Below are 22,292 nucleotides of genomic sequence, written 5' to 3' on the forward strand. Positions count from 1 at the left end.
ATTTTGAAAATAGCTTTTTTGAGCGTTTCCTCTACAACGACACACAGCGCCATAGGACCGGATTCCTCGGGCTGACTCTGTGGCGCAACGGTAGCGCGTCTGACTCCAGATCTGAAGGTTGCGTGTTCAAATCACGTCAGGGTCATGTACTTCATTGATTCTTGTTATAGTGGGTGACCAGCATTCACTCATTCATGTTTTGGGGCTGTTTCATACCTGTCACTCCGCAATGATGCGACCTGCCAAGAGGATTAGTTCAAATGCACGTCATTTGTATTGGCCTCTAATACTCAACTGTTTGACAGTTTGGCCATTGCCCTCTGAGAGCTTTAGTTGTGAATGAAACTGCATATACACAAGTATAAATCAAAAGTAAAGCATGCGATGCATGCGGGAATCAAACCCGGGTCAACTGCTTGGAAGGCAGCTATGCTTACCACTATACCACCATCGCAAAGACTCAAGGGCTTGCAGTGCCGTGTCGCAAATCAGCGCCTGTAATTGATATCTAAAGTTCCATGCACACGGAACATGGTTTGAGAATCATTATAGAAACGTGTTTTTTTGCACAGTTTCGCTGGTCGCATTTCTTGTCCGATTTGCATCATTCAGGGGTCCGTCCGCCCCCCCCCCTCGTGTGATTCTTGCTGTTGCTTTTGGTATTCCGGCGTGTATTTTTCTCCGGATTTTTGGTCAAAGTTGCAATTTTTCCTATATTTTAGAGTGGCGGGATTTCAGTTACACTTCCAGAGTTTGCGCATGAAGTCTTTGTTGTTGTGTTACTTTTAATGGCGGGTGGCCGCCAACTGAAAAGGTGCATTTACCGCCACCTACTGTATTTGTACGTCTTCAAAGTATGTGTTTTTTACGCTATACCGTATTTAAAAAAAAAAAACAAATAAAAGAAGGGAGAGTGACAAATAAAAACAAAGAGAGAGGAGGGAGAGCTAGAGAAAGGACTTTGAAGGTCTGAAGGACGGGTCGAACGCCAAGCGTCGAGAGCAAGGAAGTTAGCAGGCTGTGTGATGTCTTCCGTTTGAGTTTAGCTATCATGAAATATATTTTCTAAATTTGGCCCTGGTCATAAACCAACCAGGGATTCTTTACTTCCTCCAAATGGCCTGCCAGCAGGGGCCCGTACGGGAACAACATAAACCACGTTGTTGGCAGGATCCGAAACCTAGGAGTAGTTTTGAGGCCCAAGCGCATAGTTGTAAAGTTCAGAGGGATGGCAATGTCAATCAAGAGTCTGCAGTTGAATACTTATTTACTTTGCAAAGATCGATTGATCGATTGATCGATCGCTCGAAAGAAAGAAATCAAAAGCCATAGGCTTAAAAATGGGGCACTGGCAAAGTAAACAAAATCCCATCACACACTTGAGCAGAAGAAGCCATTACTCTCGGGATTTAAATCTACGTGGGGAGACCCCAAAATAACTCTTTGGCCTCATTAGTCATCCCTGTCAAGGCGTTGCTGAATAATCTGATGTGTTATAAACATCGTGAACTTAGGCTAAAATGCTATGTTGCACCTTACCACCGAAGTACGCTTGTAGTTTGGGAATTTTGTTCACTGACAATTGCCAGAAAACCTTTTTGATTTTGAAAATAGCTTTTTTGAGCGTTTCCTCTACAACGACACACAGCGCCATAGGACCGGATTCCTCGGGCTGACTCTGTGGCGCAACGGTAGCGCGTCTGACTCCAGATCTGAAGGTTGCGTGTTCAAATCACGTCAGGGTCATATACTTCATTGATTCTTGTTATAGTGGGTGACCAGCATTCACTCATTCATGTTTTGGGGCTGTTTCATACCTGTCACTCCGCAATGATGCGACCTGCCAAGAGGATTAGTTCAAATGCACGTCATTTGTATTGGCCTCTAATACTCAACTGTTTGACAGTTTGGCCATTGCCCTCTGAGAGCTTTAGTTGTGAATGAAACTGCATATACACAAGTATAAATCAAAAGTAAAGCATGCGATGCATGCGGGAATCAAACCCGGGTCAACTGCTTGGAAGGCAGCTATGCTTACCACTATACCACCATCGCAAAGACTCAAGGGCTTGCAGTGCCGTGTCGCAAATCAGCGCCTGTAATTGATATCTAAAGTTCCATGCACACGGAACATGGTTTGAGAATCATTATAGAAACGTGTTTTTTTGCACAGTTTCGCTGGTCGCATTTCTTGTCCGATTTGCATCATTCAGGGGTCCGTCCGCCCCCCCCCTCGTGTTATTCTTGCTGTTGCTTTTGGTATTCCGGCGTGTATTTTTCTCCGGATTTTTGGTCAAAGTTGCAATTTTTCCTATATTTTAGAGTGGCGGGATTTCAGTTACACTTCCAGAGTTTGCGCATGAAGTCTTTGTTGTTGTGTTACTTTTAATGGCGGGTGGCCGCCAACTGAAAAGGTGCATTTACCGCCACCTACTGTATTTGTACGTCTTCAAAGTATGTGTTTTTTACGCTATACCGTATTTAAAAAAAATAAAAAATAAAAGAAGGGAGAGTGACAAATAAAAACAAAGAGAGAGGAGGGAGAGATAGAGAAAGGACTTTGAAGGTCTGAAGGACGGGTCGAACGAACGCAGATAATAAATTACCCTCATGAGGGATTAATAAAAAGGAAGCTTACCACAAAGACTTTCCCATACCGGGAGTTGAACCCGGGCCATCTGGGTGAAAACCAGGAATCCTAACCGCTAGACCATATGGGAAACAATTGCTGGTTCTATTGGTCGATTTACCGAGCCACTTCCGTGATTATGTGTTTCGAACTTCTGAGGGCAATCGTGGTCTCTTAGAAAGCAGCGTCATCAGATCCACGTTGCAAAGATCACATACACTGCTTGGTTAGAACCGGTCAAGCTGATGAGGCTTTCAACAGTGCAACAGGTAGCGTGGCCGAGTGGTCTAAGGCGCTGGATTAAGGCTCCAGTCTCTTCGGAGGCGTGGGATCAAATCCCACCGCTGCCAGTTCTCACGCCAAGCGTCGAGAGCAAGGAAGTTAGCAGGCTGTGTGATGTCTTCCGTTTGAGTTTAGCTATCATGAAATATATTTTCTAAATTTGGCCCTGGTCATAAACCAACCAGGGATTCTTTACTTCCTCCAAATGGCCTGCCAGCAGGGGCCCGTACGGGAACAACATAAACCACGTTGTTGGCAGGATCCGAAACCTAGGAGTAGTTTTGAGGCCCAAGCGCATAGTTGTAAAGTTCAGAGGGATGGCAATGTCAATCAAGAGTCTGCAGTTGAATACTTATTTACTTTGCAAAGATCGATCGATCGATTGATCGATCGCTCGAAAGAAAGAAATCAAAAGCCATAGGCTTAAAAATGGGGCACTGGCAAAGTAAACAAAATCCCATCACACACTTGAGCAGAAGAAGCCATTACTCTCGGCATTTAAATCTACGTGGGGAGACCCCAAAATAACTCTTTGGCCTCATTAGTCATCCCTGTCAAGGCGTTGCTGAATAATCTGATGTGTTATAAACATCGTGAACTTAGGCTAAAATGCTATGTTGCACCTTACCACCGAAGTACGCTTGTAGTTTGGGAATTTTGTTCACTGACAATTGCCAGAAAACCTTTTTGATTTTGAAAATAGCTTTTTTGAGCGTTTCCTCTACAACGACACACAGCGCCATAGGACCGGATTCCTCGGGCTGACTCTGTGGCGCAACGGTAGCGCGTCTGACTCCAGATCTGAAGGTTGCGTGTTCAAATCACGTCAGGGTCATATACTTCATTGATTCTTGTTATAGTGGGTGACCAGCATTCACTCATTCATGTTTTGGGGCTGTTTCATACCTGTCACTCCGCAATGATGCGACCTGCCAAGAGGATTAGTTCAAATGCACGTCATTTGTATTGGCCTCTAATACTCAACTGTTTGACAGTTTGGCCATTGCCCTCTGAGAGCTTTAGTTGTGAATGAAACTGCATATACACAAGTATAAATCAAAAGTAAAGCATGCGATGCATGCGGGAATGAAACCCGGGTCAACTGCTTGGAAGGCAGCTATGCTTACCACTATACCACCATCGCAAAGACTCAAGGGCTTGCAGTGCCGTGTCGCAAATCAGCGCCTGTAATTGATATCTAAAGTTCCATGCACACGGAACATGGTTTGAGAATCATTATAGAAACGTGTTTTTTTGCACAGTTTCGCTGGTCGCATTTCTTGTCCGATTTGCATCATTCAGGGGTCCGTCCGCCCCCCCCCTCGTGTTATTCTTGCTGTTGCTTTTGGTATTCCGGCGTGTATTTTTCTCCGGATTTTTGGTCAAAGTTGCAATTTTTCCTATATTTTAGAGTGGCGGGATTTCAGTTACACTTCCAGAGTTTGCGCATGAAGTCTTTGTTGTTGTGTTACTTTTAATGGCGGGTGGCCGCCAACTGAAAAGGTGCATTTACCGCCACCTACTGTATTTGTACGTCTTCAAAGTATGTGTTTTTTACGCTATACCGTATTTAAAAAAAATAAAAAATAAAAGAAGGGAGAGTGACAAATAAAAACAAAGAGAGAGGAGGGAGAGATAGAGAAAGGACTTTGAAGGTCTGAAGGACGGGTCGAACGAACGCAGATAATAAATTACCCTCATGAGGGATTAATAAAAAGGAAGCTTACCACAAAGACTTTCCCATACCGGGAGTTGAACCCGGGCCATCTGGGTGAAAACCAGGAATCCTAACCGCTAGACCATATGGGAAACAATTGCTGGTTCTATTGGTCGATTTACCGAGCCACTTCCGTGATTATGTGTTTCGAACTTCTGAGGGCAATCGTGGTCTCTTAGAAAGCAGCGTCATCAGATCCACGTTGCAAAGATCACATACACTGCTTGGTTAGAACCGGTCAAGCTGATGAGGCTTTCAACAGTGCAACAGGTAGCGTGGCCGAGTGGTCTAAGGCGCTGGATTAAGGCTCCAGTCTCTTCGGAGGCGTGGGATCAAATCCCACCGCTGCCAGTTCTCACGCCAAGCGTCGAGAGCAAGGAAGTTAGCAGGCTGTGTGATGTCTTCCGTTTGAGTTTAGCTATCATGAAATATATTTTCTAAATTTGGCCCTGGTCATAAACCAACCAGGGATTCTTTACTTCCTCCAAATGGCCTGCCAGCAGGGGCCCGTACGGGAACAACATAAACCACGTTGTTGGCAGGATCCGAAACCTAGGAGTAGTTTTGAGGCCCAAGCGCATAGTTGTAAAGTTCAGAGGGATGGCAATGTCAATCAAGAGTCTGCAGTTGAATACTTATTTACTATGCAAAGATCGATCGATCGATTGATCGATCGCTCGAAAGAAAGAAATCAAAAGCCATAGGCTTAAAAATGGGGCACTGGCAAAGTAAACAAAATCCCATCACACACTTGAGCAGAAGAAGCCATTACTCTCGGCATTTAAATCTACGTGGGGAGACCCCAAAATAACTCTTTGGCCTCATTAGTCATCCCTGTCAAGGCGTTGCTGAATAATCTGATGTGTTATAAACATCGTGAACTTAGGCTAAAATGCTATGTTGCACCTTACCACCGAAGTACGCTTGTAGTTTGGGAATTTTGTTCACTGACAATTGCCAGAAAACCTTTTTGATTTTGAAAATAGAGCTTATTTGAGCATTTCCTTTACATCGACACACAGCGCCATAGGACCGGACTACTCGGGCTGACTCTGTGGCGCAACGGAAGCGCGTCTAACTCCAGATCAGAAGGTTGCGTGTTCAAATCACGTCAGGGTCATGTACTTTATTGATTCTTGTTATAGTGGGTGACCAGCATTCACTCATTCATGTTTTGGGGCTGTTTCATACCTGTCACTCCGCAATGATGCGACCTGCCAAGAGGATTAGTTCAAATGCACGTCATTTGCATTGGCCTCTAATACTCAACTGTTTGACAGTTTGGCCATTGCCCTCTGAGAGCTTTAGTTGTGAATGAAACTGCATATACACAAGTATAAATCAAATGTAAAGCATGCGACGGCCGGGAATCGAACCCAGGTCAACCTGTTGCTCAGTTGGACAAGAAATGTGACCAGCGAAACCGTGCAAAAAAAGGCGTTTCTATGATAGTAATTATCTTCAAACCATGTTCCGTGTGCATGGAACTTTAGATATCAATTACAGGCGCCGATTTGCGACACGGCACTGCGAAAGCATGTGTCCTTGCGATGGTGGTATAGTGGTAAGCATAGCTGCCTTCCAAGCAGTTGACCCAGGTTCGATTCCCGGCCATCGCATGCTGTACTTTTGAGTTATACATGTGTATATGCAGTTTCATTCACAACTAAAGCTCTCAGAGGGCAATGGCCAAACTGTCAAACAGTTGAGTATTAGAGCATTTGAACTAATCCTCTTGGCAGATCGCATGATTGCGGAGTGACAGGTATGAAACAGCCCCATAACATGAATGAGTGAATGCTGTTCACCCACTATAACAAGAATCAACAAAGTACATGACGCTGACGTGAAGTTGAACACGCAACTTTCTGATCTGGAGTCAGACGCGCTACCGTTGCGCCACAGAGGCAGCCCGAGTGGTCCGGTCCGATGGCGCTGTGTTACGTTATAGAAGAAACGCTCAAATAAGCTCTATTTTCAGAATCAAAAAGGTTTTCTGGCAATTGTCAGTGAACAAAATTCCCAAACTACAAGCGTACTTGGGTGGTAAGGTGCAGCATAGCATTTTAGCCTAAGTCCAAGATGTTTATAACACATGAGATTATTCAGCAACGCCTTGACAGGGATGACTAATGAGGCCAAAGAGTTCTTTTGGGGTCTCCCCACGTAGATTTAAATCCTGAGAGTAATGGCTTCTTCTGCTCAAGTGTGTGATGGGATTTTGTTTACTTTGCCAGTGCCCCATTTTTAAGCCTATGGCTTTTGATTTCTTTCGATCGATCGATCGATCTTTGCAAAGTAAATAAGTATTCAACTGCGGACTCTTGGTTGACATTGCCATCCCTCTGAACTTTAGAAGCATGCGCTTTGGCCTCAAAACTCCTCCTACTGTTGACGGCAGGAAAAAAAGGCTACAACCCATACACACGCACAAGAAAAGGTTCCGATGGCGCTGTGTTACGTTATAGAAGAAACGCTCAAATAAGCTCTATTTTCAGAATCAAAAAGGTTTTCTGGCAATTGTCAGTGAACAAAATTCCCAAACTACAAGCGTACTTGGGTGGTAAGGTGCAGCATAGCATTTTAGCCTAAGTCCAAGATGTTTATAACACATGAGATTATTCAGCAACGCCTTGACAGGGATGACTAATGAGGCCAAAGAGTTCTTTTGGGGTCTCCCCACGTAGATTTAAATCCTGAGAGTAATGGCTTCTTCTGCTCAAGTGTGTGATGGGATTTTGTTTACTTTGCCAGTGCCCCATTTTTAAGCCTATGGCTTTTGATTTCTTTCGATCGATCGATCGATCTTTGCAAAGTAAATAAGTATTCAACTGCGGACTCTTGGTTGACATTGCCATCCCTCTGAACTTTAGAAGCATGCGCTTTGGCCTCAAAACTCCTCCTACTTTTGGCGGCAGGAAAAAAAGGCTACAACCCATACACACGCACAAGAAAAGGTTCCGATGGCGCTGTGTTACGTTATAGAAGAAACGCTCAAATAAGCTCTATTTTCAGAATCAAAAAGGTTTTCTGGCAATTGTCAGTGAACAAAATTCCCAAACTACAAGCGTACTTGGGTGGTAAGGTGCAGCATAGCATTTTAGCCTAAGTCCAAGATGTTTATAACACATGAGATTATTCAGCAACGCCTTGACAGGGATGACTAATGAGGCCAAAGAGTTCTTTTGGGGTCTCCCCACGTAGATTTAAATCCTGAGAGTAATGGCTTCTTCTGCTCAAGTGTGTGATGGGATTTTGTTTACTTTGCCAGTGCCCCATTTTTAAGCCTATGGCTTTTGATTTCTTTCGATCGATCGATCTTTGCAAAGTAAATAAGTATTCAACTGCGGACTCTTGGTTGACATTGCCATCCCTCTGAACTTTAGAAGCATGCGCTTTGGCCTCAAAACTCCTCCTACTTTTGGCGGCAGGAAAAAAAGGCTACAACCCATACACACGCACAAGAAAAGGTTCCGATGGCGCTGTGTTACGTTATAGAAGAAACGCTCAAATAAGCTCTATTTTCAGAATCAAAAAGGTTTTCTGGCAATTGTCAGTGAACTAAATTCCCAAACTACAAGCGTACTTGGGTGGTAAGGTGCAGCATAGCATTTTAGCCTAAGTCCAAGATGTTTATAACACATGAGATTATTCAGCAACGCCTTGACAGGGATGACTAATGAGGCCAAAGAGTTCTTTTGGGGTCTCCCCACGTAGATTTAACCCTTTAAGCGCCAAAGTCGCAGAAATGCAACTTTACCGTACAAGGAAATTAATGAAATAATAGTAGAAAATGAATCACTTCAGTCATTGGTCGGTTCGGTGCAACTTCCCTTTATTAGCCAGGTATGATCCAGGGCAGATCCGGTAAGGAAAAAAATGGCTGGAGGAAGTACACGTGGCATGCAATTTACAGCAGATTCTGACTCTGAAGGGTATTATCTCCCCGAGAGTGACGATGGATTTCCAAGTGGAGATGAAGGGACTTCGAAACAACGGACAGGTGCAAAGGACAGACGGAGGCGAGGAACCAGTGGAACCAGTGGCTGCAGTAAAACTTGCCCGGTGGATGAGAGCTGGGACATGCTGAGAGAGGTCGAGGTATTTGAGGCATGGATCAAACCTTTTGAAGACCCAGTTGGCTACACAGGAGAGATGGATCTGACGGATGCTAATCCATTTGATATTCTGTCACTCTTTCTGACCGATCAGTTTTGGACTTTCATTACTGATGAGACAAATAGATATGCACATCAGTGTATGGCACCTATGATTCTGAAGCCACATTCAAGATTTCTTGAGTGGTATGATGTATCAGTCACCGAAATGAAAGCTTTCTTCGCTTTGCATCTCTCCATGGGCCTTGTTGAGAAACCTGAAATCGAGGATTACTGGGGAACATTTTGGCTTACACAAACGCCTGGATTTGGAAATGTAATGTCAAGAAACAGATTTGAAATCATTCTTTCGTTCTTTCATTTTGTCAACAATAATGATTATGTGAGAACAGGCGAGCCCGGGCACGATAAACTGTTCAAAGTCCGCCCAATAATAGATTTGATTATTCCCAAATTTGCAGCAGTTTACAGTCCAATCAAGGAGCTTTCTTTAGATGAAATGACAATAGCTTTCAAGGGGAGATCTTCACTAAAATGTTACTCTCCGAATAAACCTGACAAATATGGCTATAGAGTGTATGCCCTGAGTGAAAGCTGTTCAGGGTATGTTTTGCGCTGGTCAATGCACACTGGACAGTACAAAAATAATGCAAGCAACATCAGTGCAACACACGCAGTTGTCCGTGAGTTGGTTTCTCCCTTTACGGGCAAAGGACACGAGATTTACATGGACAGTTACTATACCTCGCCTGTAATTGCAAATGAATTAGCAGATTTGGAAACTGGACTGTGTGGGACGGTAAGGATTACCAGGTTGGGGATGCCAAAATGCCTTGGTAAAAGTGTCTTACAGCTGAAAAAAGGAGATGACCCAGTTTTTTGCAGAAAGGGAAAACTCCTGGCTTGTGCTTGGCACGATACTAAACGTCTCACCATGTTGTCCACAGTCCATGGAAATGATTGTGTTCAGAGGAGGATCCGATCCAAGACAGATGACACTGGCTTCCGTGACATCAAAAGACCTGTATGTGTCGACCAGTACAACGCCTACATGGGTGGAGTGGACACTGCTGACCAGAGGATGAAGACATACCTCTTTCCACACAGGTCCCGGAAATGGTATCATCGCATATTCAATGCCATTATAAGCATAAGTATTGTCAACTCACACATCATATACACCAAATCCACTCCAGGCCCACACAAACCTTTAAAGGTTTACATTCAGAAGATTATTGATGCATTACTGGCTGATCACTCCAAAAAACAAGAAAGGCGCTCAAGACCGGAGGGTGAAATGCCACAGAGACTCACAGAGCGTCATTGGCTTTGTCAAGCAGAGGGACGTCCAGACTGCGCCGTGTGCTCTGACCGCTCTCGTACCAAAGGCAGGCGGCAAACAAAGTACAGGTGCCGTCAGTGTGGCGTTGGCCTCTGTGCGGTTCCATGCAACGAGAGATACCATACGCTAAAAAACTTTAAATGCTGTCATTTGGATATGTAAAAGTGCAGGGTACCTTGACCCTGGATGGACATCTTTTCTGTGATGGCTCTCTCCTTTCTTCACTGCTTTCTCCACAACCTGCCTGGCACCAATGATGGATGTATAAGTTGGAAAAATAAAAAAAATGAAAAAAATACATAATAAATACCGTGTTTGTCATCATTTGGTCAGAACTTGTAATCAGGGCCCGAGTTTGAAGATGTGAGCAAAAGGGGTGAAAATGGGTTAAAATGTGAAAAAACACCAAAATGAGCAAAATGAAATAATCCCCCATCATCAGTGCACAGTTTGCCCCCAGAAAAGCACTCCCCTGGGGCCTGGAGGTGATCTGACCACCAGAATATAGTACCATATACCCCTGCTGGTCTTAGAAAAAAAACCGAGCTTCCAGCCAATAGTACACTATACCCGAGGGACTCTGTCGTTTTTCGGCAATAGTACACTATACCCGAGGGACTCTGTCGTTTTTCGGCAATAGTACACTATACCCGAGGGACTCTGTCGTTTTTCGGCAATAGTACACTATACCCGAGGGACTCTGTCGTTTTTCGGCAATAGTACACTATACCCGAGGGACTCTGTCGTTTTTCCGGGCCGTAGTATGAAGTTGTGAGCAAAAGGGGTGAAAATGGGTTAAAATGTGAAAAAACACCAAAATGAGCAAAATGAAATAATCCCCCATCATCAGTGCACTGTTTGCCCCCAGAAAAGCACTCCAATGGGGCCTGGAGGTGATCTGACCATCAGAGTATAGCACCATATGCCCCTGAGGGACTTAGAGTAAAAACCGAAATAGTACACTATACCTGAAAAGACTCTGTCATTTTTCGGCAATAGTACACTATACCCGAGCGACTCTGTCGTTTTTCCGGGCCGTAGTATGAAGTTGTGAGCAAATGGGGTGAAAATGGGTTAAAATGTGAAAAAACACCAAAATGAGCAAAATGAAATAATCCCCCATCATCAGTGCACTGTTTGCCCCCAGAAAAGCACTCCCCTGGGGCCTGGAGGTGATCTGACCATCATAGTATAGCACCATATGCCCCTGAGGGACTTAGAGTAAAAACCGAAATAGTACACTATACCTGAAAAGACTCTGTCATTTTTCGGCAATATTACACTATACCAGAGCGACTCTGTCGTTTTTCGGCAATAGTACACTATATACCGTTGGACTTAGTCGTTTTTTGGGCTCGTGGGAATAAGCGTTCAGCTCAAAATTCCCGGGCTAAATCACGCTGCTCCCGAGAAATTCTTACGCTGCTCTCACGCGGAATGTGCAAAATGGTAATGCTGGGAGGGAGGGGCGGGCGGTTTTTGAGAATGACGTTTTTCGCAATCGAAACAGGTACATTTCCTGGTTGTGCGGATACCGGGCAAGGAGCTCGTTTGACGGGCACACGAGAACCGCGATCGATGGGCCCCGTTCTGGTTTTATCCAGCTTCCAAGGCTCCTTCACAGCCGTAATGTCAAGTCATGGTTCGGAGGTGCGGAGGTGAGCGTCGGATCACGGAGCCTCTGAATGGAGCCCCGCGCTCCGCGCTCCACCGGGCTCTAAGCGCCGCTCAGACCCGGCATGAGAGGGTCTATTTTCGGCTTGATTTTACCAGACTCCCGGGCACTTCCAGAAGCTTCCTGTTTGCTCTGATTGCTCGGGGCAGAGCACGGTGTCACGCTGACCACGGGCTGTACGCGGAGGTGAGAGCTGGTTGTAAGGCGGATCACGGAGCCTCTGAATGGAGCCCCGCGCTCCGCGCTCCACCGGGCTCTAAGCGCCGCTCAGACCCGGCATGAGAGGGTCTATTTTCGGCTTGATTTTACCAGACTCCCGGGCACTTCCAGAAGCTTCCTGTTTGCTCTGATTGCTCGGGGCAGAGCACGGTGTCACGCTGACCACGGGCTGTACGCGGAGGTGAGAGCTGGTTGTAAGGCGGATCACGGAGCCTCTGAATGGAGCCCCGCGCTCCGCGCTCCTCCGGGCTCTAAGCGCCGCTCAGACCCGGCATGAGAGGGTCTATTTTCGGCTTGATTTTACCAGACTCCCGGGCACTTCCAGAAGCTTCCTGTTTGCTCTGATTGCTCGGGGCAGAGCACGGTGTCACGCTGACCACGGGCTGTACGCGGAGGTGAGAGCTGGTTGTAAGGCGGATCACGGAGCCTCTGAATGGAGCCCCGCGCTCCGCGCTCCTCCGGGCTCTAAGTGCCGCTCAGACCCGGCATGAGAGGGTCTATTTTCGGCTTGATTTTACCAGACTCCCGGGCACTTCCAGAAGCTTCCTGTTTGCTCTGATTGCTCGGGGCAGAGCACGGTGTCACGCTGACCACGGGCTGTACGCGGAGGTGACCCGCTCCGTGATCTTAGCGCCGCCCAGACCCAGGGCCATCCACCCCGCATACGGCCAGACTTTGCCCGGCCAGGGAGAACCTTCTGCGGGTCGGAGGCTCCGGGTCGGAGCCCCTGGAGCCTGGAGCCCTCACCGGGCCCCGAACTCGGCTGCCGGAGGCAGTGCAGTGCCTCATGGATAAAAGGCACCCAGCCGTCCAACTCGCGTGAGGCGGAGCAGGGATCATCCGTGAATCAACCATGAAAATGGTACAAATCATGGTTCTATGTATACCAGACAAGGAGCTTGGTCTATTGGCACTCAAGACCCGCCATCGTAGGGCCCCGTTCTGGTTTTATCCAGCTTCGAAGGCTCCTGCGCACTGCGGGTTTGTTTACATTTTGCGGCTGTGGTTTGCTCCGGCTAACCTCACGCCGGACACGTTGGAAGCGAGGCCGAGACAGAGGTCCCACCAGGCGCGGGGCTTCAGTCTGACTGGCTTCCCCCGCGCCTGGCCCCTTGTCTCCGGAGATGGGACCGTCACTCACCCCCGCACTGAAGGACGCGCGGCTTGAAGGATGATGGCTGCGCTTAGCCCCTGTGCCAGGGGCTCTGAGCCAGTCCCCTTCAGCCTCAACGCGTCCGGTGGGAACACAGTCCGGGTCCATTGTCACTCACCCCTGCGCAGAAGGACGCGCGGTTTGGAGGATGATGGCTGCGCTTAGCTCCTGGCACAGGGGCTCTGCGCCAGTCTCCTTCAGCCTCAACGCGTCCGACGGAACCACAGTCCGAGCCCATTGTCACTCACCCCCGCGCAGCAGGAGGCGCGGATTGAAGGATGATGGCTGCGCTTAGCCCCTGGGCCCAAGGGCTCTGCGCCAGTCCCCTTCAGCCTCAACGTGTCCGATGGCTCTGCGCGGGGCGGGGGGCAGGGCCGGCGCATATTTTTGGTCCGACTCCGGTCCCTTCCTCGTCTCTGAGTTTGTCAAATGCAGCGCCTGTCCAGGGCTCACTTTGCTATCAACTGGCTGGTCACCGCCATCGTAGGGCCCCGTTCTGGTTTCATCCAGCTTCGAAGGCTCCTGCGCACTGCGGGGTTGTTGGCATTTGTGGTCCTGATTTGCGCTGGCTCACCCTTACGCTGGACACAGCGCCAGATGATATATTTGGTCCGACTCCGGTCCCTTCCTCGTCTCTGAGTTTGTCAAATGCAGCGCCTGTCCAGGGCTCACTTTGCTATCAACTGGCTGGTCACCGCCATCGTAGGGCCCCGTTCTGGTTTCATCCAGCTTCGAAGGCTCCTGCGCACTGCGGGGTTGTTGGCATTTGTGGTCCTGATTTGCGCTGGCTCACCCTTACGCTGGACACAGCGCCAGATGATATATTTGGTCCGACTCCGGTCCCTTCCTCGTCTCTGAGTTTGTCAAATGCAGCTCCTGTCCAGGGCTCACTTTGCTATCAACTGGCTGGTCACCGCCATCGTAGGGCCCCGTTCTGGTTTCATCCAGCTTCGAAGGCTCCTGCGCACTGCGGGGTTGTTGGCATTTGTGGTCCTGATTTGCGCTGGCTCACCCTTACGCTGGACACAGCGCCAGATGATATATTTGGTCCGACTCCGGTCCCTTCCTCGTCTCTGAGTTTGTCAAATGCAGCGCCTGTCCAGGGCTCACTTTGCTATCAACTGGCTGGTCACCGCCATCGTAGGGCCCCGTTCTGGTTTCATCCAGCTTCGAAGGCTCCTGCGCACTGCGGGGTTGTTGGCATTTGTGGTCCTGATTTGCGCTGGCTCACCCTCACGCTGGACACAGCGCCAGATGATATATTTGGTCCGACTCCGGTCCCTTCCTCGTCTCTGAGTTTGTCAAATGCAGCTCCTGTCCAGGGCTCACTTTGCTATCAACTGGCTGGTCACCGCCATCGTAGGGCCCCGTTCTGGTTTCATCCAGCTTCGAAGGCTCCTGCGCACTGCGGGGTTGTTGGCATTTGTGGTCCAGAGCCCCGGCTCTAAATTAAACCTGTTACCCTAGTAGGCCGGCCTCCGGGTCCCCCTCTCTTCTTCGGTTATGGAGTACATTGGGCGCGGGGGCAGCCAGTGGAGGGCAAGGGCCCTGCCTCCAAGTGTGGTGTAGGGGACAGGGGAGCCAGGGCCTTGGGGTCCTGGTGCTTTTTATCTTTTAAAGTGGCTCAGAGTACCAAGGGCACGGACTTCCAGGGGGCTGCACCAAGGGTGTGTAGCTCGTGTTGGGGTGCTTAAGTGTGGGTACCCGGGGACGAAAGGTGGGCCGGGGCCGGCGCGAGCCTCTGTGGTGAGTGCTGGGCCGTTCCCTTGGTACTCCAGTCGGAGTACCAAGGGCACGGACTTCCATGGTATAGTACCAAGGGCACGGACCTCCAGGGGGCTGAAACAAGGGTGTGTAGCCCGTGTGGGGGTGCTTAAGTGTGGGTCCCCGGGTTCGAAGGGAGGGCCTGGTCCCCGGTGGTCATCCCCGGAGTCCCAGAGCCTGCAACCCGGGGAAGAGTGGCCCGTCCCCAGACTGAGTTTGGGGGAATGCGGGGTGGCTCTGGAGGGGCTCCAGGGGTTCCAGGGGGTGCTCGGCGGAGGCCATGCCCAGCCAGAGTGGCCCTTCCCCGGGCAGAATCTGGGGAGAGTGGGGGGTGGCTCTGGAGGTGCTCCGGGGGCTCCAGGGGTTCCAGGGGGTGCTCAGTGGGGGCCATGCCCAGCCAGAGTTGCCCTTCCCCGGGGTGAGTCTGGAGGAGTGGGGGGTGGCTCTGGAGGGGCTCCAGGGGTTCCAGGGGGTGCTCGGCGGAGGCCATGCCCAGCCAGAGTGGCCCTTCCCCGGGCATAGTCTGGGGAGAGTGGGGGGTGGCTCTGGAGGTGCTCCGGGGGCTCCAGGGGGTGCTCAGTGGAGGCCATGCCCAGCCAGAGTGTCCCTTCCCCGTGCAGAGTCTGGAGGAGTGGGGGGTGGCTCTGGAGGTGCTCCGGGGGCTCCAGGGGTTCCAGGGGGTGCTCGGTGGAGGCCATGCCCAGCCAGAGTGGCCCTTCCCCGGGCAGAGTCTGGAGGAGTGGGGGGTGGCTCTGGAGGTGCTCCGGGGGCTCCAGGGGTTCCAGGGGGTGCTCGGCGGAGGCCATGCCCAGCCAGAGTGGCCCTTCCCCGGGCATAGTCTGGGGAGAGTGGGGGGTGGCTCTGGAGGTGCTCCGGGGGCTCCAGGGGGTGCTCAGTGGAGGCCATGCCCAGCCAGAGTGGCCCTTCCCCGGGCATAGTCTGGGGAGAGTGGGGGGTGGCTCTGGAGGTGCTCCGGGGGCTTCAGGGGGTGCTCAGTGGAGGCCATGCCCAGCCAGAGTGTCCCTTCCCCGGGCAGAGTCTGGAGGAGTGGGGGGTGGCTCTGGAGGTGCTCCGGGGGCTCCAGGGGGTGCTCGGCGGAGGCCATGCCCAGCCAGAGTGGCCCTTCCCCGGGCATAGTCTGGGGAGAGTGGGGGGTGGCTCTGGAGGTGCTCCGGGGGCTCCACGGGGTGCTCAGTGGAGGCCATGCCCAGCCAGAGTGTCCCTTCCCCGGGCAGAGTCTGGAGGAGTGGGGGGTGGCTCTGGAGGTGCTCCGGGGGCTCCAGGGGGTGCTCGGCGGAGGCCATGCCCAGCCAGAGTGGCCCTTCCCCGGGCATAGTCTGGGGAGAGTGGGGGGTGGCTCTGGAGGTGCTCCGGGGGCTCCAGGGGGTGCTCAGTGGAGGCCATGCCCAGCCAGAGTGGCCCTTCCCCGGGCAGAGTCTGGAGGAGTGGGGGGTGGCTCTGGAGGTGCTCCGGGGGCTCCAGGGGTTCCAGGGGGTGCTCGGCGGAGGCCATGCCCAGCCAGAGTGGCCCTTCCCCGGGCATAGTCTGGGGAGAGTGGGGGGTGGCTCTGGAGGTGCTCCGGGGGCTCCAGGGGGTGCTCAGTGGAGGCCATGCCCAGCCAGAGTGGCCCTTCCCCGTGCAGAGTCTGGAGGAGTGGGGGGTGGCTCTGGAGGTGCTCCGGGGGCTCCAGGGGTTCCAGGGGGTGCTCGGTGGAGGCCATGCCCAGCCAGAGTGGCCCTTCCCCGGGCAGAGTCTGGAGGAGTGGGGGGTGGCTCTGGAGGTGCTCCGGGGGCTCCAGGGGTTCCAGGGGGTGCTCGGCGGAGGCCATGCCCAGCCAGAGTGGCCCTTCCCCGGGCATAGTCTGGGGAGAGTGGGGGGTGGCTCTGGAGGTGCTCCGGGGGCTCCAGGGGGTGCTCAGTGGAGGCCATGCCCAGCCAGAGTGGCCCTTCCCCGGGCATAGTCTGGGGAGAGTGGGGGGTGGCTCTGGAGGTGCTCCGGGGGCTTCAGGGGGTGCTCAGTGGAGGCCATGCCCAGCCAGAGTGTCCCTTCCCCGGGCAGAGTCTGGAGGAGTGGGGGGTGGCTCTGGAGGTGCTCCGGGGGCTCCAGGGGGTGCTCGGCGGAGGCCATGCCCAGCCAGAGTGGCCCTTCCCCGGGCATAGTCTGGGGAGAGTGGGGGGTGGCTCTGGAGGTGCTCCGGGGGCTCCAGGGGGTGCTCAGTGGAGGCCATGCCCAGCCAGAGTGTCCCTTCCCCGGGCAGAGTCTGGAGGAGTGGGGGGTGGCTCTGGAGGTGCTCCGGGGGCTCCAGGGGGTGCTCGGCGGAGGCCATGCCCAGCCAGAGTGGCCCTTCCCCGGGCATAGTCTGGGGAGAGTGGGGGGTGGCTCTGGAGGTGCTCCGGGGGCTCCAGGGGGTGCTCAGTGGAGGCCATGCCCAGCCAGAGTGGCCCTTCCCCGGGCAGAGTCTGGAGGAGTGGGGGGTGGCTCTGGAGGTGCTCCGGGGGCTCCAGGGGTTCCAGGGGGTGCTCGGCGGAGGCCATGCCCAGCCAGAGTGGCCCTTCCCCGGGCATAGTCTGGGGAGAGTGGGGGGTGGCTCTGGAGGTGCTCCGGGGGCTCCAGGGGGTGCTCAGTGGAGGCCATGCCCAGCCAGAGTGGCCCTTCCCCGGGCAGAGTCTGGAGGAGTGGGGGGTGGCTCTGGAGGTGCTCCGGGGGCTCCAGGGGTTCCAGGGGGTGCTCAGCGGAGGCCATGCCCAGCCAGAGTTGCCCTTCCCCGGGGTGAGTCTGGAGGAGTGGGGGGTGGCTCTGGAGGGGCTCCAGGGGTTCCAGGGGGGTGCTCGGCGGAGGCCATGCCCAGCCAGAGTGGCCCTTCCCCGGGGTGAGTCTGGAGGAGTGGGGGGTGGCTCTGGAGGGGCTCCAGGGGTTCCAGGGGGTGCTCGGCGGAGGCCAGGCCCAGCCAGAGTGGCCCTTCCCCGGGCATAGTCTGGGGAGAGTGGGGGGTGGCTCTGGAGGTGCTCCGGGGGCTCCAGGGGGTGCTCAGTGGAGGCCATGCCCAGCCAGAGTGGCCCTTCCCCGGGCATAGTCTGGGGAGAGTGGGGGGTGGCTCTGGAGGTGCTCCGGGGGCTTCAGGGGGTGCTCAGTGGAGGCCATGCCCAGCCAGAGTGTCCCTTCCCCGGGCAGAGTCTGGAGGAGTGGGGGGTGGCTCTGGAGGTGCTCCGGGGGCTCCAGGGGGTGCTCGGCGGAGGCCATGCCCAGCCAGAGTGGCCCTTCCCCGGGCAGAGTCTGGAGGAGTGGGGGTGGCTCTGGAGGTGCTCCGGGGGCTCCAGGGGTTCCAGGGGGTGCTCAGTGGGGGCCATGCCCAGCCAGAGTGGCCCTTCCCCGGGCAAAGTCTGGTCGTGTGCGGGGTGGATGATCCCTGCTCCGCCTCACGCGAGTTCGAGACCGGCTGGGTGCCCTTTTATCCATGAGGCACTGCACTGCCTCCGGCAGCCGAGTTCGGGGCCCGGTGAGGGCTCCAGGCTCCAGGGGCTCCGACCCGGAGCCTCCGACCCGCAGAAGGTGCTCCCTGGCCGGGCAAAGTCTGGCCGTGTGCGGGGTGGATGATCCCTGCTCCGCCTCACGCGAGTTCGAGACCGGCTGGGTGCCCTTTTATCCATGAGGCACTGCACTTCCTCCGGCAGCCGAGTTCGGGGCCCGGTGAGGGCTCCAGGCTCCAGGGGCTCCGACCCGGAGCCTCCGACCCGCAGAAGGTGCTCCCTGGCCGGGCAAAGTCTGGCCGTGTGCGGGGTGGATGATCCCTGCTCCGCCTCACGCGAGTTCGAGACCGGCTGGGTGCCCTTTTATCCATGAGGCACTGCACTGCCTCCGGCAGCCGAGTTCGGGGCCCGGTGAGGGCTCCAGGCTCCAGGGGCTCCGACCCGGAGCCTCCGACCCGCAGAAGGTGCTCCCTGGCCGGGCAAAGTCTGGCCGTGTGCGGGGTGGATGATCCCTGCTCCGCCTCACGCGAGTTCGAGACCGGCTGGGTGCCCTTTTATCCATGAGGCACTGCACTTCCTCCGGCAGCCGAGTTCGGGGCCCGGTGAGGGCTCCAGGCTCCAGGGGCTCCGACCCGGAGCCTCCGCTCCGCAGAAGGTGCTCCCTGGCCGGGCAAAGTCTGGCCGTGTGCGGGGTGGATGATCCCTGCTCCGCCTCACGCGAGTTCGAGACCGGCTGGGTGCCCTTTTATCCATGAGGCACTGCACTGCCTCCGGCAGCCGAGTTCGGGGCCCGGTGAGGGCTCCAGGCTCCAGGGGCTCCGACCCGGAGCCTCCGACCCGCAGAAGGTGCTCCCTGGCCGGGCAAAGTCTGGCCGTGTGCGGGGTGGATGATCCCTGCTCCGCCTCACGCGAGTTCGAGACCGGCTGGGTGCCCTTTTATCCATGAGGCACTGCACTGCCTCCGGCAGCCGAGTTCGGGGCCCGGTGAGGGCTCCAGGCTCCAGGGGCTCCGACCCGGAGCCTCCGACCCGCAGAAGGTGCTCCCTGGCCGGGCAAAGTCTGGCCGTGTGCGGGGTGGATGATCCCTGCTCCGCCTCACGCGAGTTCGAGACCGGCTGGGTGCCCTTTTATCCATGAGGCACTGCACTTCCTCCGGCAGCCGAGTTCGGGGCCCGGTGAGGGCTCCAGGCTCCAGGGGCTCCGACCCGGAGCCTCCGACCCGCAGAAGGTGCTCCCTGGCCGGGCAAAGTCTGGCCGTGTGCGGTGTGGATGATCCCTGCTCCGCCTCACGCGAGTTCGAGACCGGCTGGGTACCCTTTTATCCAAGAATCAACTGGAGTGTGGAGCTTCTACGGGCCTCCAGGGGCACTGCCGACCCAGAGCTGTGCCCCGGCTTCAGTTCTCTGTATCTCAGGAAGTTTTTTATTTATACATCTATTTCATCCATAATCTCTGGCGCCTAAAGGGTTATCAGTCCTTGGGGCTTGGGGCTAGGCTTGGCGTTTGTCAAATATTTATTTATTTTTGTCCACCTTTATTTACAAAAAATACAGAAGATGGCAGCAGATGATAAGGTATTGAAACCAACAACTCTGTATTCTAACCCTTTAAGCGCCAAAGTCGCAGAAATGCAACTTTACCGTACAAGGAAATTAATGAAATAATAGTAGAAAATGAATCACTTCAGTCATTGGTCGGTTCGGTGCAACTTCCCTTTATTAGCCAGGTATGATCCAGGGCAGATCCGGTAAGGAAAAAAATGGCTGGAGGAAGTACACGTGGCATGCAATTTACAGCAGATTCTGACTCTGAAGGGTATTATCTCCCCGAGAGTGACGATGGATTTCCAAGTGGAGATGAAGGGACTTCGAAACAACGGACAGGTGCAAAGGACAGACGGAGGCGAGGAACCAGTGGAACCAGTGGCTGCAGTAAAACTTGCCCGGTGGATGAGAGCTGGGACATGCTGAGAGAGGTCGAGGTATTTGAGGCATGGATCAAACCTTTTGAAGACCCAGTTGGCTACACAGGAGAGATGGATCTGACGGATGCTAATCCATTTGATATTCTGTCACTCTTTCTGACCGATCAGTTTTGGACTTTCATTACTGATGAGACAAATAGATATGCACATCAGTGTATGGCACCTATGATTCTGAAGCCACATTCAAGATTTCTTGAGTGGTATGATGTATCAGTCACCGAAATGAAAGCTTTCTTCGCTTTGCATCTCTCCATGGGCCTTGTTGAGAAACCTGAAATCGAGGATTACTGGGGAACATTTTGGCTTACACAAACGCCTGGATTTGGAAATGTAATGTCAAGAAACAGATTTGAAATCATTCTTTCGTTCTTTCATTTTGTCAACAATAATGATTATGTGAGAACAGGCGAGCCCGGGCACGATAAACTGTTCAAAGTCCGCCCAATAATAGATTTGATTATTCCCAAATTTGCAGCAGTTTACAGTCCAATCAAGGAGCTTTCTTTAGATGAAATGACAATAGCTTTCAAGGGGAGATCTTCACTAAAATGTTACTCTCCGAATAAACCTGACAAATATGGCTATAGAGTGTATGCCCTGAGTGAAAGCTGTTCAGTGTATGTTTTGCGCTGGTCAATGCACACTGGACAGTACAAAAATAATGCAAGCAACATCAGTGCAACACACGCAGTTGTCCGTGAGTTGGTTTCTCCCTTTACGGGCAAAGGACACGAGATTTACATGGACAGTTACTATACCTCGCCTGTAATTGCAAATGAATTAGCAGATTTGGAAACTGGACTGTGTGGGACGGTAAGGATTACCAGGTTGGGGATGCCAAAATGCCTTGGTAAAAGTGTCTTACAGCTGAAAAAAGGAGATGACCCAGTTTTTTGCAGAAAGGGAAAACTCCTGGCTTGTGCTTGGCACGATACTAAACGTCTCACCATGTTGTCCACAGTCCATGGAAATGATTGTGTTCAGAGGAGGATCCGATCCAAGACAGATGACACTGGCTTCCGTGACATCAAAAGACCTGTATGTGTCGACCAGTACAACGCCTACATGGGTGGAGTGGACACTGCTGACCAGAGGATGAAGACATACCTCTTTCCACACAGGTCCCGGAAATGGTATCATCGCATATTCAATGCCATTATAAGCATAAGTATTGTCAACTCACACATCATATACACCAAATCCACTCCAGGCCCACACAAACCTTTAAAGGTTTACATTCAGAAGATTATTGATGCATTACTGGCTGATCACTCCAAAAAACAAGAAAGGCGCTCAAGACCGGAGGGTGAAATGCCACAGAGACTCACAGAGCGTCATTGGCTTTGTCAAGCAGAGGGACGTCCAGACTGCGCCGTGTGCTCTGACCGCTCTCGTACCAAAGGCAGGCGGCAAACAAAGTACAGGTGCCGTCAGTGTGGCGTTGGCCTCTGTGCGGTTCCATGCAACGAGAGATACCATACGCTAAAAAACTTTAAATGCTGTCATTTGGATATGTAAAAGTGCAGGGTACCTTGACCCTGGATGGACATCTTTTCTGTGATGGCTCTCTCCTTTCTTCACTGCTTTCTCCACAACCTGCCTGGCACCAATGATGGATGTATAAGTTGGAAAAATAAAAAAAATGAAAAAAATACATAATAAATACCGTGTTTGTCATCATTTGGTCAGAACTTGTAATCAGGGCCCGAGTTTGAAGATGTGAGCAAAAGGGGTGAAAATGGGTTAAAATGTGAAAAAACACCAAAATGAGCAAAATGAAATAATCCCCCATCATCAGTGCACAGTTTGCCCCCAGAAAAGCACTCCCCTGGGGCCTGGAGGTGATCTGACCACCAGAATATAGTACCATATACCCCTGCTGGTCTTAGAAAAAAAACCGAGCTTCCAGCCAATAGTACACTATACCCGAGGGACTCTGTCG

General features: G+C 52.4%; 9 non-coding genes across 9 annotated transcripts; 7 read left to right on the forward strand and 2 right to left on the reverse strand.

The window, feature by feature from the left end:
- Window positions 1–73: 73 nt before the first annotated feature.
- trnaw-cca (transfer RNA tryptophan (anticodon CCA)) lies at window positions 74–145 on the forward strand. The gene has a single exon. It is a non-coding gene; the product is annotated as a tRNA-Trp (tRNA).
- Window positions 146–1,674: 1,529 nt separating this feature from the next.
- On the forward strand, window positions 1,675–1,746 carry trnaw-cca (transfer RNA tryptophan (anticodon CCA)). The gene has a single exon. It is a non-coding gene; the product is annotated as a tRNA-Trp (tRNA).
- Window positions 1,747–2,648: 902 nt separating this feature from the next.
- Window positions 2,649–2,720, reverse strand: trnae-uuc (transfer RNA glutamic acid (anticodon UUC)). Its single transcript has one exon. It is a non-coding gene; the product is annotated as a tRNA-Glu (tRNA).
- Window positions 2,721–2,897: 177 nt separating this feature from the next.
- On the forward strand, window positions 2,898–2,979 carry trnal-aag (transfer RNA leucine (anticodon AAG)). The gene has a single exon. It is a non-coding gene; the product is annotated as a tRNA-Leu (tRNA).
- Window positions 2,980–3,674: 695 nt separating this feature from the next.
- trnaw-cca (transfer RNA tryptophan (anticodon CCA)) lies at window positions 3,675–3,746 on the forward strand. The gene has a single exon. It is a non-coding gene; the product is annotated as a tRNA-Trp (tRNA).
- Window positions 3,747–4,648: 902 nt separating this feature from the next.
- trnae-uuc (transfer RNA glutamic acid (anticodon UUC)) lies at window positions 4,649–4,720 on the reverse strand. Its single transcript has one exon. It is a non-coding gene; the product is annotated as a tRNA-Glu (tRNA).
- Window positions 4,721–4,897: 177 nt separating this feature from the next.
- On the forward strand, window positions 4,898–4,979 carry trnal-aag (transfer RNA leucine (anticodon AAG)). The gene has a single exon. It is a non-coding gene; the product is annotated as a tRNA-Leu (tRNA).
- A 697-nt stretch (window positions 4,980–5,676) lies between these two features.
- On the forward strand, window positions 5,677–5,748 carry trnaw-cca (transfer RNA tryptophan (anticodon CCA)). Its single transcript has one exon. It is a non-coding gene; the product is annotated as a tRNA-Trp (tRNA).
- Window positions 5,749–6,175: 427 nt separating this feature from the next.
- Window positions 6,176–6,247, forward strand: trnag-ucc (transfer RNA glycine (anticodon UCC)). Its single transcript has one exon. It is a non-coding gene; the product is annotated as a tRNA-Gly (tRNA).
- Window positions 6,248–22,292: the final 16,045 nt, after the last annotated feature.

This window comes from Eucyclogobius newberryi, unplaced genomic scaffold (assembly GCF_026437365.1).
Source record: "Eucyclogobius newberryi isolate DKJ021-1_F unplaced genomic scaffold, fEucNew1.0.hap1 SCAF_11, whole genome shotgun sequence".
NCBI lineage: Eukaryota > Metazoa > Chordata > Actinopteri > Gobiiformes > Gobiidae > Eucyclogobius > Eucyclogobius newberryi.